Raw genomic sequence first — 16,102 nt, 5'->3', positions numbered from 1 at the left:
CCTTTGTGAAACACTCTGTGACCCTCTAATTCTTTGGGAAGCCGCCTCCTATTGTAGTTTTGTTTCTTGGATTTATCTAATATGTACCTCCTAAATGCCAGAGTGAAACTGCACCTTTTGTTTCAAATTCTTCCTCCCTTTCCTGCCTCTGACTTCAGTAGCCATCTCCTGTTCCCAGTGATTTTATTCAAGAAGCAGGATTGGGCCTCTAACAAATGTAAACTTCTGACAAGTAATTAGCATGAGAACATAGGCAGTTACGCTTATTAGTGTGTGTCTACTGGGGGAAAAGGGGGAGCAGGGTAGGTATGATAGCCCTACTGAATAACACAGCCACTATTTTCAATGATAATTAAATAAGTGGAGCTGAGACTGTAAACAGGTATTTGCACTTTCTTGCACAGGCTACATAATAATGTGAGACGCTTATTTCCTTTGTACCTCACTGACCATTTAAAACAGAAGTATATGAGTTGGCAGAGATACCAAGAAGATGACAAATGAATTTAGGGCAAACATGAGAAGACGCTTAATTAAATTAACCCGAAATCAGAGATTATTAGAAACAGAGGCCTCAGGACTACCCTAACCTATGCTCTCCAAGTAGACCTTGTTGGAAATTTTTTTGACAAACTGGACTCCATCCAGAGTGGGGACTGGGTTTTCCTTATGAGTGTCCAAACTGCTGGGCTATTGGCAGGGTAGCTTGCTCATTTTTTTTGCAAAAAACCTGCAAAATTTAAAAGATCTGTTTCAGCTCAGTGCAGAATATTGATGACTTCAGTTTCCTGGGATGGTAAAACCATTTCCATCAAGGTTTATCCCCAAAAGACCACTCCAGTGACAGTGATCCGCCAGGATAATATCTCATTCCTCTTAGGAACAACCTCTGAGAATCATTGTCTCTCTTTGACTGGAGACTCCCTCTAATGGGAAAATCCTCCATGCATGTGAGAGGCTGGCATTACATCTGCTTTGCCTAGGCAGACTGGTGCAAAGCTGACATTTCTGAACCAAGGAGCTTCAAGGGAGTTAATCTTGCATTTCACCATTGTAACTGAAAGACGAATCAGGCTCACAGTGGGCAATAATACTTATTACTAAATAATGCAAAAAACTAACATTGCGCAGCTGGTATTTTGGGAAGGGAGCCCATTTTGTTAATATGTATAAATTATGCTAATTTTAAATTTCATAAGATACGCTTAATTCTTGGTGGATATCCTCATTTTATAAATGTGTAAATACAAAAATGTAAAAACACGGGGGGCCCAATTCTGTCCTTCCTTACACAGATGTAACAGCAATCAATGGAGCTGGATGTTGGGCTGGTCAAAACTACTTTATCTGTTACTTTCCGGAAAACTTAACAGTAATACTGTGTCGGGAGAGTGATGCTCTGTGGGATACTTCTCTTTATTGAACAGAAAAAAAGCAACAGTAGTTTGAGTGTAGAAGAGAGGTGTGTATAATAGAGAGGTGGACGTCTGAAGATGGGTAAGCCTAGATGAGACAACACTATGAGATATGTATAAGGGTTTTTATCACTTCATGGACTGTGTGTGCCCCATCATTTTACATAGAGTGCTGATTAAGTAAGTGGTCTTTACATTCTTGCTTCTACTGATTCCAGTTTGCTACTTCCATTGTCCACACACTTAGGCAGTTGGTGGTCAGTGAGGTTCATGGCAAGTGATGGTGAAAATTGCATAATGAGCAAGCCCTATAACTTGGCTTTTGAATTCTCTGAACTCTTTTTAAATTAGAAAGACAGGGTTTGCCTGCCAGCCAGTTGGTCTCCCCTTCTAACCCTCCACCCCCTCTACCCCAAAACAACAACAACCCCTACCTCTCACAGTTCTAAAACACTGTGACCGTCCCATGGCTTGATGCCATTCCCAGCTCATTTCTTACCATTGTAAATAATTCATTAGGCATCTTCAGATGACTTGCATCTGAAGAAGTGAGGTTCTTACCCACAAAAGCTTATGCTCCCAGTACTTCTGTTAGTCTCAAAGGTGCCACAGGACCCTCTGTTGCTTTTTACAGATTCAGACTAACACGGCTACCCCTCTGATACTTCATTAGGCATTATAATTCACACTCCATGCAGCAGATTGTAAGCCATAGACACATCCATGCATCTTCTCCCTGGTTAGTTGTATTTAAATTGTTTTGGTCACAGTTCAGTAAATTATTAGAAGCATATTAATTATTCCCTATCCATTAGGCAAGACTAGTGTAAAAGATGGGTGGCATAATGCTAACTGGTGGAGGATCTGACGCATTGTACTCCGGATAATAAACTAAAATGAAACAATTTTATACAAGTTCATAGCCTCAGGTGCAATCATGAATTCTCCAATTAAGAATTAAGTTATGCTCTAGTATGTGGGGAGTACTGGGCAGTGAACAGATAATCTGTCATAAAGATACTTAATGAGGGAAAAGGTTGGGATGTTTACTCATGTCTGTGTGGAATCAGATTGGTTATTTGATATGTACTGAGCAATAAAGTCCAGTATATCACAAAATTATGCAGACCATGAAGTTTATCTTTCAATTATTCCATTTTTCTTGAAGCAAGCTACAGATCTTCCACTTAAGGACAAAGCGTGCTCAGAGAGAGAAATCCAGTTAAGAGGGTATCTTTCATGCATTCTACCTCAGTCTCGCATTAGGCAAACTGCTGTAAATGTCTCTGGTTCAACATAGTATTGGCATTGTTTAGTTTCAGGTAATTTCATCTCTTCAAGTGCACGCTTGAAAAGTGACTGTAAAACATGGCATTGTGGGATCTCTCTTGATTTGTTTTGTTTTACTGATTTACGTATCAGATTTGTTCAGCTTGCCCGTAAAATTATGTTTTGTTTTGTTTTTTTCAAACTCAAACTTATCCTGGGCTCTAATACTCAGTGTCAAGTTTTGTAATACTCAAACATTAACAATTGAGTTCTTTCCATCTTGCATATCAACCCAATAATCAAGGTATTGCAGGCTGAATACAGCGCAAAAGTAACACACTTGCTTAGACCAGCAGAGACATTAAACATTAGACTTAAGTGGATTTGGAAAGGTTTCATTGTGGGAAAGATCTGAAGACCATGGTTTGCATGGATGTAGCTGAGGCGCAATTTTTATTCTGGCTCCCTTATTTATGAAGATCATGCCCAAGATAGAAAACCTTACAGTTTCACTTCACTCTCTGATGGCCAAGTTGAGCTGCTGAAGGGGAGACACATGATCGTGGAATTTCACAGTGCCGCTCTTACAAAGTCACTCTTCTTGGGTAGAACCCATGTTTTCATTGATTAAATTAAAGGCCTAATTTTCAGAGGTATGGAGAAGCTCCAACTCCATTTAATGAGAGTTGCCGGTGGGCAGCAATTCTGAAAAGAGAGGCTGTGTGCATTCCCTGTGCTGATTATATTAAAATGTTACTACCAAAAGCAATACAATATATTCTAATAACTTAAGTTATACAAAACGATCCTTGCATGAGGTAGAATCTCAAAATTGAAAGTTGCCTGTGAAATGTCTTTTGGCATTATGGGTTAACATGTACAATACATTGTAACAGGACAGCCTCCACCTTTAAGGTCCAGGAGGGATTGGGACAGTTAGCCAGGCCTGTCCAATTAGCTCTGCCCTCAAATATCTGTGCTCGATGTGGAACTTAAAAGGAGTTCATGCGGAAGCAGCTGTAGGTGAGTGCTGCAGGGAATAATGGGACAGTTTGAACTGAATGCTGCTCTGGGAAGAAGAGATTTTTTTTGTGGTGGGGGATGGTGCTCCTGATTCATGGAGAGGGACTGGACTGGACCCAGCTTTGGGGAAAAAGGGTTGGGAACTCATGACTCAAGGAGAAAGACATGGAATTGAAGATGAGGCCTGGAGGCCCCATGTGTGTAAGGGCTAAATAAACTGGACCCCAGAAGAGGACTGGTTACAATTACTACTGGACTGTGATATGGAGTTCCTAGGGGAAACTAAGGCAGGGTGCCACAGATCCACCCCAGGCCATGAGGGATGTGCATACATCTTTAATTTTCATTTCAATAGAAACTTATTTCAATGTACCTTTTGAGATTATATTATGCATATCATAGCATACAACTAGATGTTGATAAACTGTAAGCAACAACTATGTGAATTTTAGAGCCTGCTCCCTGTGCTTTTATTAAAGTAATGTCAGTCTTTCCATTATAAGCCACATTCTCAAAAACTGGTAACATTATGGGGGGGGAGGGAGTTACACCATGAGACATAATGTTTAAAGGATCACCTTACTCCACCAGCCACAAGAAGTTCCATTAATTTTTAATTGGATGCTAGTAAAGTAAAGTGCTACAGAGCATGAGAAAAGACCTTTGCAAGTACATAATTACATTGCTAATATAAGAAGTTGCTACTTAGAAACATGTGACTTGCACACTATGAAGGCATCTTGTCCATTAGCAGTCAGTATATTTTTAAATGTCAAATATATGCCCACACACATTTCCCAAATGGAACGTCTACTTTTAACTCTCACTCTTTTCATTCTGGATCCTATTACTGGCAATGGGATTTACTGAAGAGATAATAATTATCTAATCATGCCTTTGTTGTTTATGCAGTTTGAAGTTAATTATATAGTAATTAGGTTTATTTCTTGTAGACTTGTTTGTGTAAGTGTCCTCTAACAATTAAAGGATATGTATTTAGTATCCTCTCCCTACTGAGTCTAAATGAAATGTGCTTGTATTAAATAAGACCCTCTTCCTTTTAAATAAATAAATATATATTTCTCTGACTTTCACTGCATATCTTAAAATTATGTGGCACCGTTATAGATGCAATCAGTGGTTGGTCTGGATTGATTGTCATTATTCTTTACTGACAACGGTTAGCTTCTGCAGATGTTAAATACACACAGGTAACTCACTAGTCTACTTCCTTTTTAACTTCTTACATGAGTTTTTGTGGCACAAGTGTGTCCTGAAGTCAATGGGAGTCTTTCCATTGACAATGTTGTAAACAGTTGGTTCTAGAACAGACCTTTGTCACTGAAGAGATCCACAGAATTTAATAATTTCCAAGATAATATGCCTTATAGCCTTTTCTTTCCTGTAGACTGAACACATTAATTCATACTCCAGCCAGTAGGGGCCACTACTGAAACATGGGCTGCTGCACTAGTGTGAGGGGGTAAAATAGGACCCAACTGAGACTATACCCCCTCCTAGACCCGAGTACTCAATTGGGAACTATGTCCTGTCCATACACAGAAGGTGAACATGAAGATATTGGTGATGTTCCATTTCTAACTAAATCACGAGACATTGGTTGATACTAAAAAGTCAGTTTGCCAGTAGTTACTGCAAAGTAGTATCTGTGATGCTGCAATTTACTCCTATACCTAGTACATGCAAAATGTTGACCTTTTAATAGTGAACACTGCGCTATAAATGCATCAAATAATGTAACCATAGCACCTATCCATAAGTTACAATTGTTAAGTATCAATGTGAAAATGATACTTTCCTCCTTAGCTCACTTTTTGGTCTCCTTGTATAATGTGAAGGTCTGTTTCTCCTCTTTTGAGCATTCCTTGAGTCTCCTTGATGCAGTAATTACAGATATGATGGCAATGCTTGATTCTGTAGTGCTGAACTTCAATTCAGTTGACCAGCTGGGTCAGTGAAAATAAATGACTTTCTTTGTCTAGGTTTGCCGTGTCTCCCTTAATAGTATCATTTCATATCCTTAGTTCAAGGACACAATTTTGCTGTGCTGGAGCACATTAAAGGATAAATATACTACAAAGAAATAATTTGCTTGTAGACTCTTCCCCCTTTTAATATCCAGTAACAGATTCTTTTTCTATGACTTCTGTAAAGTAAAAGCTTCTCACAGGTTAAAACAAACACTTTTGACTACTTTGACTTGGAGAAAGACTGCTAAAATATATTTGTGACATTATAGTATTACCATTTTTACTAGCGGAAAGCCTAAATTCTTCATTAACTTAAGCTGGCAACACATTGTGTAAATATGACCTGCCATATGGGAATAAAAGGACAAAAAGTTTTGGCTGACTTTTTAAGAGCGCAATACTTTTATATAGACATGCAGTTATAATCGGCAGGAGAGGCCAAAATATGATCTTGAAATCTGAATTCTATTCCAAACATTCTGTTGCCAGTGGCTAATAAAGTTCTGATCTTGTGATCATTACACACAAAATTCCCCTTAAATTCAATGTGAACGACAGTGATCATTGTTACAAAAGCAGCATTTGCCATTATAGTTTCCCATAAGGTGTTTTATTTCGAATATGGTTTTATAGTTCCAGCTTGTATTCTTCTCGCTCTGACATTTTAAATGTCGTATGGTGAGTTTCCTCAGGGAAAGTAAATCAGCTTTCCTCCTGGAGTGCAAACCTGCTAATAATAATAAAAAGTGCTGTTTGAGAGCAAAAGTATTGTACAGTTGTTATGGCAACTGGAATCTAAAAGGAAGTGTACAGTTTTGAGGGGCATCTGCTTGATTCCCAAACAAATGCTTCACCCCTGCTGCCCTCAAAGGAATAATTTTAAATCACTCTTGCAAGATGCAAAGAGTGACTTCCAGCTGAGAAAGCACAGCTCCCACTGGCTCAATCAAAGGGAGGCTCCCTTTATCTCACCTGAAAGAGTTGCTGCCTATGAGCCACAAGAGTCGCAGCTTATGCCTTAGTTCTGTTAATGCGTAGGGCGTATAGATGGCAAATCCATCTGGGGCATGACTGAGTGATTATAATGTCTGGCCTCTAGTTGGCAGACAGAACTGTTAACTTTTTGTCTATCTAGACATACGCTGAAAGGTTAGTTCCAATGTAGTTATGAAGTGTTGTAAGCACAAAGTAAAAGGCAATGTACAGGACAGAGAGCAAATGGGAATCTATCCTGCATTTATTCCAGTGCTGTTGTGGGGCCAGCACAAGTTGCTCCTGCTAACTAGCAGATGCAAGGCCTACAGTGATTGCCATTAAAATGTCAAGCATTGCCAGAGGTTACAACAGAAACAGCGGAGATTACCAGAGTTTTCTCCTATTTTAAAAATAGGAAATATCAGTGTCCTCAAAGCTGTCAAATATGAAGTTTTTAATGGTCTTTACTGTGAGAGGGTTAATGCATTTTTAAACGGCAATGCTTTGTGGCAAAGGTTTTTGGTGTCTTTCTTACACATACAGACACAATTGAAAATGAGGGATATTCATGCAGGAGCCAATTATGAAACCGTTATGGGGGGAAAAAAAGGAGGGTGTGTGGGGGGAGGGGAAAGAAATGTTATTAATCAAACAAGAAAAAGTCTACCTACTATCAGGCAATAGCTGGGAAGTAGAAACAGGTCTGATCCTTTGTGAAAGGGAAACGATGTTCATACATACAAGCCAGTACATTACAATCCAGAGTTCACCAGTCTAGATACTGGAACAAATGATACAGTAACCTTGACAATATCAGTGCTAACAAAGACCTTGATTCAGGGAAGGATTCCCATTCAGGACAGCACTTATGCATGATATTGATTTAGACATGTACTTAGGTTTAAGTGCATGTTTCTTGCATCAGATAAAGAAACACAACAATCAAACTCTCCCCTTATTTCAATGCATAGACTGTGAAGAAGTCATGTTTTGCATGAGTGGGAAGTGTATTTTAATGATAAACAATAGTAATAACTAAGATTCAACTTCAATTAACATAGTAATGTTTAAAATGTATTGCGAGATCTTAAAATGGTACTTCTCCATTGCTTGATATGTGATGTGCCTGTTTTATAAGTACCCAAGTTTTTGTTCTTCGTTCACTTAGCAACATAAACTTACAATTAGTACACAATAGTAAAGCATCATTCTTATTTTGTATCAATAAAAGTAGTGAACTAGAGGAAATCAGCATGTATTAATAAGCCTAGTAGAAAGGTACCTTTTGATATGACTTCCCCATGCTGTTTTCCTTTTTACTCATGAATTTTTTTTTAAAATAATGCCTTCCTGTTTGTCAATTATGTTTTCAAAGATGGGCTTCATATGGATATTTATACACACAATATGCATCGTTAAAAATCACTAAATTATATCTACTTTAGAAATATTGCCAACCTTCTGCACCTGCATTGACTAAAGCCCGGTTTTATATAAAGAGGAATTATACGTTCACAGATGCATCTTAACATAGAAGTCCATTTCATTTACTCGACCCTGGAGCCTTGTCCAAACAAGCTCACTTGAGCTTTACCCAGATGGTGGCCATTTGCTTGAGCCTCATTCATTGCTATTCCCCCCCAATTAGGGCAGTCGGCCAGCTGGCAGAGAATCACAGCTTTTGCTGTAGAGATTACATGTTTTCATCGCTGCATTGGTAAATAGAGGATCCAGCTATAAACATACTAACCTCTGCATCATTTTCTTGCTTAACCTACTGGGTAAGAGCTTGCTTTTATAATTTTTCAGGTTAATTTATGATTGAAAATTATAAGTGGATTAATAGATATAATCATGGATGGATTACAGGAAGAGTGGAAAAGTAGTGAACTGAATTAGCAGAATACTAGTGCTGCCGTCCAGAAGACTAAAATGAGCTAGTCTGGGATATAAAATATAATATCCCAGGCCAGGACATAATAGAAGAGGAATGTGATACTTGGGGTGGCAGAGGGGAGACACATTTCAAGTTTTGATTTCGTAAAGTATGTCTTATTTCATCTCATCTTCAGCAGATCAATTTCCATCAACTGTAGACAGATCCATTCTCCTGGAACTAAGTTTTGCTATTTTAGCATCTGCTAATAAAGGGACAGATAAAGTAATCACACCACAGAGAAGAATATATCTGGAAGTTGGTGTTTCCTGCATGAAACTGGCCTTCAGCTCAGCCAAAATGTTCTCATATAGACATTTTCTTTCTAATGTGAAATAGTTTATTGCACATTCTGTGGAAGAATATCGTAGTGCCTTACCTAATAGAATCATATAAAACATTTATAAATAGCAAATAAATGACCAGGTTCATTAAACATTAACAGTGTAATAATGCATTATTCTTTTAGTTTATTAGTATTACATAATGAATTATTGTCAGGGTATGTTTTGGCAGTGGTGATTATTTATTTGCATTACAGTAGTACCTAAAGGCCCACCTTGTTGAGTTAGCAGACACATTAGCAGACAGTCCATTCCTCAAAGGGCATAAAATCAAAAGGGAGAGCATATTTATGCATTTAGTATATATAACCTATATTGGCCTGTTGACCAGGCACTTAGGAATGTCACATATATGAATGTCAAGGGTGGCTGGGTAGATAATGTATTGCTTTACTATATACAACATTTTTAGTGATAAATATATATGATCTACAGAGAAATGAAAGGAATACCTGTTTTTCTGTTCCCACAGCCAATTTCTTATCCATTATATAAACATATAAAGAGCCTCACGGCATAATACAGTAGAACCTCAGAGTTACAAACAGCTTGGGAATGGAGGTTGTTCATAACTCTGAAATGTTCATAGCTCTAACAAAACAACTGAACATTGACTCAATACAGCTTTGAAACTTTACTATGCAGAAGAAAAATGCTGCTTTTAACAATCTTAATTTAAATGAAACAAGCACAGAAAGTTTCCTTACCTTGTAAAAACAATTTAAACTTTCCCTTTATTTTTAGTAGTTTTCATTTAACACAGTACTGTACTATATATATTTTTTTGTCTCTGACGTTGCCTGATTGCGTACTTCCAGTTGCCTGATCGCATACTTCCTGATTGCGTACTTCCAAATGAGGGGTGTGGTTGACTGGTTAGTTCGTAACTCTGGTGTTTGTAACTGTGCAGTTCTACTGTAACTATAATCAATTATTATTGGTATATATTACTGTATACTACTGAAGGAAGAATTTCCATTGTCATTGATATTGAAGTTACAAGTAGCCATCATAAATGGATAGAGATGGTGACCAAACTTTCAATAAAATGTCAAGTAGTAGTGGTCAACATTTGCCTTTCTTCCAGAGCTGGCCAGAGAATGACTATTCTGTTTCAGGGCAACTTTCAAGGTTTTGACATTTTTGTTTTTGTTCCCATTGAACAAAACCAAAACCTTTAGAATGTTTGCACAAAAAGGCATTGTGTCAAAACGTCCATTTTGAGATTGAAAAGATCAGATTTTCAATGTCTCTCTCTTCCCCTTTCCAGAAGAGCCACCTGGACCTGAGAAACCTTCCTATCAAAGGTTTCATCAAAATCAATACATTTACATGATACATTTCAGCTTTGACAAAACAGCAGTTTTCGATGAAGAAACTCTTTGTTTAAAGGTACTACTTTCTTATATTGCACAGTAACTGCTAAAATAGTTAATGTGTTGCTTTGAGAGCACTAAAGAAAATGAGTTAAGAGGACAATCATTTTGCCAGTGAGTGTTTAGATGCACTCTTTGGAAATTGACCCATCTCACTTGGTATTCAGTGTGAGCAAACCGTCTAGGACTGGCCATCAGCAAGAAACTGACAAAGGGAAAATGGAAACTCTATAAACTGGGCATGAAAGACTTTAAAATTTGCATGATATGATCACTTTAGGTGTGTGGAAAAGAAACTGTGGATGCATTTGTCATGAAAAAGCTTGAAAAATCTCTTCAGACTACAGACTAATGAAATCTGAATTGAGTGAAGATACGCTGTTCTCAAGCACAATATATCACAGAAATGGCTATTCATCTTACATATTTGTAGGAGAATATCTGCAATATTTTTGGCATTTTAGAATTAAGGAATAAACGAGATTTTTTTTTAAAAAACGGTATTAGTTAATTCAGTACCCTTTTGATTTAATCCCCATCTCCTGTGGATTGGCTTCTTGCTCATCTCTGCAATATTATAACTCAGTGTGTATTCTGAGATTTAAGAGGATTTTTTTTAAAGATTTATAATCTTTATATTAAAACAAACTGAAGTATAGCAAATCCTGTTGGGGTTTTTTTTAGTTAATTAATTTTTTTCAGGGCTTTGTGTAATGCAGTTTTTATTGAATCTGGGCCCTAATTAGGTAGTGTATTTTGAAGTTTCAGTAGCTAGGTGACAGATTTTCGTTATTAGTAATTTTTTTGAAGAATCACTTCAGTACTATTATACCACATGTATGGCACTAAACACGCCTCCACTCTAGCCCCATATATTTGTTACAATCCCATTTAAGTCCCAGCATTCCAAGTAGAACATTGGTACCCTTATAAGGGCCAAATTCTGTACTGCATGGATACACCAATGATGGAAAATTGTGTTTTGGTATAGTGGTAACGGGGTTCTCTAGCTCTGACCTATGCCTTACACTGCATATTGCTACTATGCATTTCTAGCTGTTTCAAGTCCCAGGATATTAAAGAGACAAGGTGGGTGAGGTAATATCTTTTATGGGACCAATTTCTGGTTGTGAGAGAGAAAAGTCTCTCCTACCTTGACTTTCTTACGAAGTAGAAGGGCAAATTCATAGCGCTTAATAACACTCTAGGGAAAAGGAAGGGCTACTCTGCAAGGAGGTGCACCATGGACCCCAAAGGTCTGCAAACTAAAGAACGGGGCCAGGGCTCCAGCCATCCCTTACACCAGCTGCCATCATCAACACATAATCACAAGGAGAATGCTGATGTTTTGTTTTTTTCTCAGTGCAACTGCACATACTAAGCCATCATGCTTGGTGGTATCAGAATCGCTCTTGTAACAAAGTGCAATCAGCACCACTCATCTCTGCTCTCTAGCTCTGCTCCAGCTAGTCTAAAGGATGTTCTAAAGACTCTGAAACATAAGGGGCTAATTTTCAGACCCTGGGTCTGCATGTATGTATTTTTCCACAGACAAATACTTAAGTGCATGCTTTGAACCAGATTCTGCCACCTGTATTCACACTGAAATCAATGACATTACTTGCACTGTAGGGTATTACTCAGCATGGGTAAAAGTGGCATGATCTGGCTTTTTTGTGCACTGAAACCTGCATGCATACTGGCCTCTGTTTGGCAAGCTGCCTCTATTTACCAAAGTGTTTATTAACCATGTGTTTATCTTTGGGCATGTGCTAAAGTCTCCTTGACTTCAGTGAAATTTCAAGCATGTCCTTTGCTGGATATGGATGGACCTAATCCTCTGCTTAAATGCTTGATGAAGTTGGGTCCATTACAAACTACCTGTGAGATTTCTTCAACCACTTACCACACAAAGGGCAAGCTTCTTCCCGGACATAACTGACTTCCTCCACAAACCCGATGGCATAGCTGCCTTCCTCCAAATATTTATAAGACAATGGCCAACCCTCAGATATCCACCCCATCACATTGCCAAATTCATCTATTTCAGCCTCGCCCATAAAAATTTTACATTCAATAATAAACACTTTGCCCAAAGCATGGGAACAGCTATGGATACTAGGATAGCTCCCCACTATGCCGACCTCTTCATGACCCACCTTGAAGAATTTCTGGACAAATGCACTATGAAACCAATGATCTACCTGAGATACATCAATGATATTTTCATCCTCTAGACAGATGGCTTGAACTCCCTCATAGATTTCAATCACAACTTCAACAACTCCCACCTGTCTATTAAACTCTCTCTGGAACATTCCCACACTAGCAAATCAGCTTCAACAATATAACCCTGCAGACAAGCATATACAAGAAACCCACTTATCACCACACCTACCTTCATAGATTCAGTAACCATCCCAAACTCACCAAGAAATCTGTTCTCTACAGCCAGGCACTCAGATATCTCAGAATATGCTCTGAGGAGTAATCCCAGGACATACACCTTAACAAACTTAAAACCATCTTTACCAAACAAGGACGCCTTTTACCAAAGAAGTAGATCACATCATGGAATGGACCACCCAAATACCCTGAGAGAATTTGCTTCAATACATAAATCCCCCCTGCCCCGGATCACGCACCCCTAGTTGTCACCTACCACCCCACACTGGAACCCATACAGGGTATCATCAAACAGCTACAACCCATACTCAATGGGAAACCCATCCTGAAAGCTTTTTTTTGTCCTGGACCCCCCAATTCTGGCCTCAAACAACCTCCCAATCTCTCCAAGCTCCTCATCAGAAGCAAGATCCCTATAGACCAGGACAGACCAACTCAAAACAGCATCAGACCCTGCCAGAACAACAGATGCAACCCCCACTCATAGCGCATCTTTCAAGATCGATGGATCCTACACATGCCTGTCACAACATGTAGTATACCTCATCCGGTGCTCTAAATGCCCCAATAACTGTGGGTGAAACCAGACAATCACTCTTGAATGAATTCACACAGGAAAATGATAAAACACAAAAACACCCTATCTCCTGTGGATGAACACTTTTCACAAAACAATCACTCTGTGTCTGACTTATTCTAAAAAGAAACCTGCACAACACATTCAAAAGACGAGCCTGCAAGCTCAAATGCATAACTCTGTGCTAGATACTAAAAATCATAGACTGGACAGAGACAATGGATTTATGGCTCAATTCAACAAATTGTAATCCACTAACCCCCTCTCTTTGTCTTTTAACTGCAGCGGTGTTAATGGGCCACTCAACTTTGAATGGTCCCTTAGAATATGTGCTAACTTTTGCTAAACTATCCATCTGTTCCACCTTGCATTTAGCTGTGATGCTAGGAGTATCTGCTTTACTAGGCCCAAAGAAGAGCTCTGTGTGATCCAAAAGCTTGTATCTCTCCCAACAGAAGTTTTGTCACCCACCTCATTTCTCTACAGCTCTTAGGAGTCAAATGGTCAAGCTCTTACCTTCTGAAAAAGAAAAGGTCATTTTAAAGTCTCATGGGAATAATGTTCAAAGGAGAAATAGAATAGAAATAGCTGAGTTCAAAATTGGCCATTTTTTGAGTAATGTAATTCTGAAAATCGTAAATATAAGGCCAAATGTTGTTCCTTACTGGACTGTAAATAAATGGTTATAATCCCCCTAGTAGGGTTATTTTGTTTGTGCATAGTGTTTATGTGTTTGCAGCAAGCTCTACTGTCAGGGCATGGTCAAGAAGAGAATATATTATTTTAGAATCACAATAATTAAATCAATTATAGCCTTCCACAAGTGATTTTGAAGGCACTAAATATGGCAACTTCCCCAAAATTAATCATAAAGCAGATCTTTTAGAAAAATGTCCAATCTTGATTTAAAAATTCTCATTGGTGGAGAATCCACCACAAGCCTTGGTAAATTGTTCCAGTGGTTAATTACTCAAACTGTTAAAAATGTACACCTTATTTCCTGTCTGAATTTGTCAAACTTCAGCTTCCAGATCTTGGATCATGCTATAATTTTCTCTAGTTTATAGAGCCCATTATTAAATATTTGTTTCCCATATAGGGATACAGAGAGAGAGAGAGAGAAATAAATTGTTTGGGCTAAATTTAAATAAATGTTGGGTAAACAACTTTTGAGTAGAACAATGAGACTAACCGATTTTTCATTTCTCTTGTTGTTGGGGGAGGAGGATAAATTGTTTCAGGTCAAGCAAAATGTTTCATTAGACCCAAAACAAAATCTTTTGTTTCATTTTTGAGGCTTTTTACATTTTTAAATAAAAGTAAAATTAGAAACCAAGAGTCATTTGGAATTGAAAAAGTAAAGTATTTAAGTTCAGAAATGTAGAAAAAACCCAAAATAAGAACCATTGATTTTTCATAATTTTGTTTTTGTCCAGAAATTTGACCCAAGTTAATGAAAAGTTTCAGTCAACCCCAGTGTGCATTTTTCAGCAAAATAAGTTTTGGCCAAAAAATTTCACCCAGCCCTTCTTTCGAGACTAGTAAAACAAACTAGAATTTCAGTCTTCAGATGTTCAACATTGTATGTGTCCTAAGTCTCTGATGCCTGGCTAGCATAAGACTAAGGGCACATATAATAGCTAACATTGCCCTTTCCACAGTTAAGCACTGGACACGAACAGACTGACAGATTGAAGCAGAGCCAACATGAATCATAGTCTCAACACATGTGTTAGCAAAGCCGAGGCAACATCTTACATAAAACTGTGCTGTTCTTCTTTAAGGCCAAGTGGCTGCAGCAGTTCCTAAATTAGTCTCTGGAGGCCCTGGAGCCTGTGTGTTCAGAAACTTGGATGTTATGCTGGATAAAGCCCCCTAGTAAATTTTACAGATGAGAACAGAAATAAAATAGCCAGGACAATTCAGAGGGTTTTCCACACAGTCATTTTTATTACAATAGTAGTTTGCATATTCAGATCACAAGTGATATTAAAACAAAATGACAGAAAAGAATAAAAGCCAGGAAATTCACATAGAGGAATGAATAGTACCATATGTCCTCCAGTACTGTACCTAGACACAACAGGGTACAGTCAAAGTCATTAAGGCAGCACTCTATTGTGCCTTGTTTTTTGGAAGGCATATGGCATATTACCTCTAATTTTGAAGATCCTTGAATGCATTTCTGCTTTTTCAAAGTTATTTTAAAATAGATTTTTTAAGTATTTCTCTGTCTCTAACCCATTTCATTCTTTCTTCTCTTTCACAAGTATCAGTATGGAAAAGCGATAGGGTAATTTCTTACTGGATTCTGTTGAGAGCTCCTAAGGAAAACCAGATTCAGAAGAGCCCTTTTCCTGAGATCAATGGATTTGAAGCAATAATAAAATACAGGTTTTTGATAGCACTTAAGTGTTTCTTATCAATGTTCAGCATGTAAGTAACAATATAATACTTGTAATAAAAATGATTTTTTATTATTCAAAACTCAGATTAAAATCCAAGGGCCTAATCAAGCAATATTTTCACAGGCAAGGATCCCTTTAAACCCAGCCAGGGAATTCATCCCTAAACCATCTTCAGGCTGATTGTCTATGCTTCCACATTTTTTTTTGGTGCTTACCCAAACTGAACCATCTCAAGTTTATCCCACAGTAACGGATTATAATGGAGAAATAATGGTGAGCAAAAAAAAGGTTTTATAGTTGCCATTGACAAATCTTTTGTACAAGATCTAGGAGAAAATGTGCAGATAAATGGCCACTGTCATAACCCCACTCACTTTTTTAG

General features: G+C 38.0%; 1 long non-coding RNA gene across 1 annotated transcript; it reads left to right on the top strand.

The window, feature by feature from the left end:
• The first annotated feature begins 8,374 nt into the window (after nt 1–8,374).
• LOC128848630 (uncharacterized) lies at nt 8,375–15,683 on the top strand. The gene is made up of 3 exons (XR_008447087.1): nt 8,375–8,454; nt 10,224–10,345; nt 15,583–15,683. It is a non-coding gene; the product is annotated as an uncharacterized LOC128848630 (long non-coding RNA).
• Nucleotides 15,684–16,102: the final 419 nt, after the last annotated feature.

The sequence above is a fragment of the Malaclemys terrapin genome, chromosome 14 (genome assembly GCF_027887155.1).
Source record: "Malaclemys terrapin pileata isolate rMalTer1 chromosome 14, rMalTer1.hap1, whole genome shotgun sequence".
Classification (NCBI taxonomy): Eukaryota; Metazoa; Chordata; order Testudines; family Emydidae; genus Malaclemys; species Malaclemys terrapin.
This window is presented reverse-complemented; position numbering and strand designations above follow the sequence as displayed.